Raw genomic sequence first — 3,035 nt, 5'->3', positions numbered from 1 at the left:
TTAAAGCTCATTACAAAATAATTTACAAACTGTTTTTCGGTAGGCAGTTGCTCACAGTGGCTTGAATAAGTTAAGAGCTTAGATTCATTGCTTTTCCTATTAATTAAATAGAAAGTAGAAATGACCATTTGGACTTCTTTTTTTTTAAAGACACATTTATACATTTAGCAACCAACAGCATGCATGCAAAAAAAAATCTACATTAAAACCCTTTGTTGGAATGCTTTACACTTTCCACAGAACAGAAACTAAAATAACTTGTTATGCAATTAGTCACAAATACAGTCCTTGAGTTTTTTTGCCCATACACACAAGTAATATCTAAAACATCCCCTTTTTTTTTGTAGCAGCTAGGCCCTGCCACCACTGTGCTTGGCTGAGTTCACAAATCTGCTGCAATCTATAGCTTCCCTGTCATCTCTCTGGCTCTCCTCTCCTGCTAAGATTTGTTACCTGGCAGTAATTCAAACCTTCTGCCACCGCCATAGGTACTGCTGCTGGAACCACCATAGCCGTGTTGGTTTCATGGTTTGGCAAAATATTGGCCACCGCCACCATAGAGGCCAGAGCTTCTGCCTCCAAAATGTCCTCCTTTCATGGGTCCAAAATTTGAGGATTGATTGTTGTAATTGCCAAAATCATTATAGTTTCTACCACCTCCAAAACTGCGTCCATCATTACCAAATCCATTATAGCCATCTCCACTGCTACCATATTCACCACCACCTTTACTGCCACCAAAGCCACCTCTCCTACTGAAGTTTCCTCCATGACCAAAGTTGTCATTCCCACCAAAACCACTTCTATGACCCCCACCAAAGTTTCCAGAACCACCTCAACCTCTTTGTCTGGAATGAAGCACCAGCCATCTCTTGCTTAGATAAGGCTTTCCTTACTTCACAGTTGTGGCCATTCACAGTAGGATATTTTTGAATGACAGTCTTATCTACAGAGACATGGTCATCATAAGCTACAAAAGCAAAGCCCCTCTTCTTGCCACTGCCTCAGTCAGCCATGATTTCAGTCACTTCAGTTTTCCCATACTGTTCAAAATAATCTCTTAGATGATATTCTTCAGTGTCTTCCTTAATGCCACCAACAAAAGTCTTTTTGACAGTTAAGAAGGCACTCGGTCTTTGAGAATCTTCTCTTGAGACAGCCCTCTTTGGTTCTACAACTCTTCCACCCACTTTGTGTGGCCTTGCATTCACGGCTGCATCCACCTCTTCCACAGTAGCATACGTGGCAAACCCAAAGCCTCCGAAGCACTTGGTGTTTGGATCTGTCATTACCACACAGTCCATAAGCGTTCCCCATTGCTCAGAATTGCTTCTCATACTTTCATTAGTTGTTTCAAAGCTCAAACCTCTGATGAAGAGCTTCTGCAGCTTTTCTTAGGAGAAAAGACTTAGGAGACTCTGACTTAGACATGACAGAAGGGGAAGGGGAGACTTTTAATGATGCTTGCTCCGTGATGTCCATGGACAGAAAGCAACCCTTTGGACTTAGATGAATAAGAATGTATGTGTGGGTATCTTTGTCATGAATATTCAACTATTGATCACTTTATGGTACTGATATAATTTATTTCTTTTCCTAACCATGAAACATAAGCAAAACTAGAAAATGTAAAAGAATAAATACTGTTTAAAATTCTATGAAAACATAGGCATGCCTGGGTGGCTCAGTCGGTTGAGTATCTGACTTTGGCTCATGTCATGATCTCACGGTCTGTGAGTTCGAGCCCCGCCTCTAGCTCTGTGCTAATAGCTGAGAACCTGGCACCTGCTTCAGATTCTGTGTCTCCCTCTCTCTCTGCCCCTCCCCCACTCATGCTCTAGCTCTCTGTTTCTCAAAAATAAATAAGCGTTAAATTTTTTTTAATTCTATGAAAGTATAATGGCAATTACAGAAGAAATAATTACGTACAACAGCAGCAATAGCATCCTTGAGGCTGTTTCTACAGTGTTTCGAGTGCCTGGCTATATCAGTCGTGCCAGAGTTCATCTCCTAGAGAGACAGGATAAGAAGTGTTGTGCTAAAGCCTCAAGGATCAGTTGAAATTTTGGTTCTGTACATAAGTAAAAATAGTAAAGATACAGGCTGTTTGAGTGTCTGGATTTTTTTTTTTTGCCAATATAAATATTATTACCTTCACACTATTTTATCTCCCTCTTTTAGGCTTAATAGCATGAGCTAAGGGCAATTGATTTCACAGAGAAATTGAAAGGATAGAGAGAAACACAAATTATGAAAAATGTACCAGAGACAGGTACATGCATTTTATGCTATTAATAAAGTTCTAAAATGCGTTGAATCTAAAATTCTCTGATATTTAACATGTGTGTGTATGTGTGTGTGTGTGTATGTGTTTAATTTCAAAAGAAGCTAAGGATGGTACAAGGAAGAAGTAGGAAACATATAAAGAAGCTAAATCACTTGTAATCCCACCGCTATAGTCAGCAGTATTAGTGTTCTCCTGGATTCCTAATTTTAAAAACATATGTGATATATAATATATATTATATAATTCTGTTTTAATAAACACATATTAATATTATCATAAATAACTATTATATATTTACATTTATTTTATTATATATTATATATTTATATTTTATTACATATATTTATTAAAACAGAATCATAATGTGTATATAATTTTCTATCCTTTCATTAAATATTATGAAGTATTTACAGAGCAACAAATATTTTTAATACAGGTGCTTTGTATGATAACCTATTATTTTTTATATAAACATATTAAACTTTTTCTATTTAGTCTCCCACTCTTAGGCATTAAGGTTGTTTCCAATTTATCCTTCTTAGGATTAAATATACATTTCAAGTTTGAAACTTTGAAATATTTCCTTAGATTGGATTTCCATAAGTAGAATTGCATTGTTAAAGAATGTGAACCCTGCTAAGAATCTTTACAGCAGAAACATAGAAATGGTCCACCAGTGTGGTGTAATAGTTCCCACTTTATGTACCTTCAAACATAAAGTGTATGTGTTCATACACATATAACACAT

The 3,035-nt window shown here is 36.6% G+C and overlaps 1 pseudogene; it reads right to left on the bottom strand.

Annotated features, from left to right (window-relative positions):
- Positions 1-439: 439 nt before the first annotated feature.
- Positions 440-1,431, bottom strand: LOC122222634 (annotated as a pseudogene).
- Positions 1,432-3,035: the final 1,604 nt, after the last annotated feature.

The sequence above is a fragment of the Panthera leo genome, chromosome B3, assembly GCF_018350215.1.
Source record: "Panthera leo isolate Ple1 chromosome B3, P.leo_Ple1_pat1.1, whole genome shotgun sequence".
In the NCBI taxonomy this organism is placed as follows: Eukaryota; Metazoa; Chordata; class Mammalia; order Carnivora; family Felidae; genus Panthera; species Panthera leo.
Note: the sequence above shows the minus strand (reverse complement) of the source record. Positions and strands in the feature narration are given on the sequence as shown.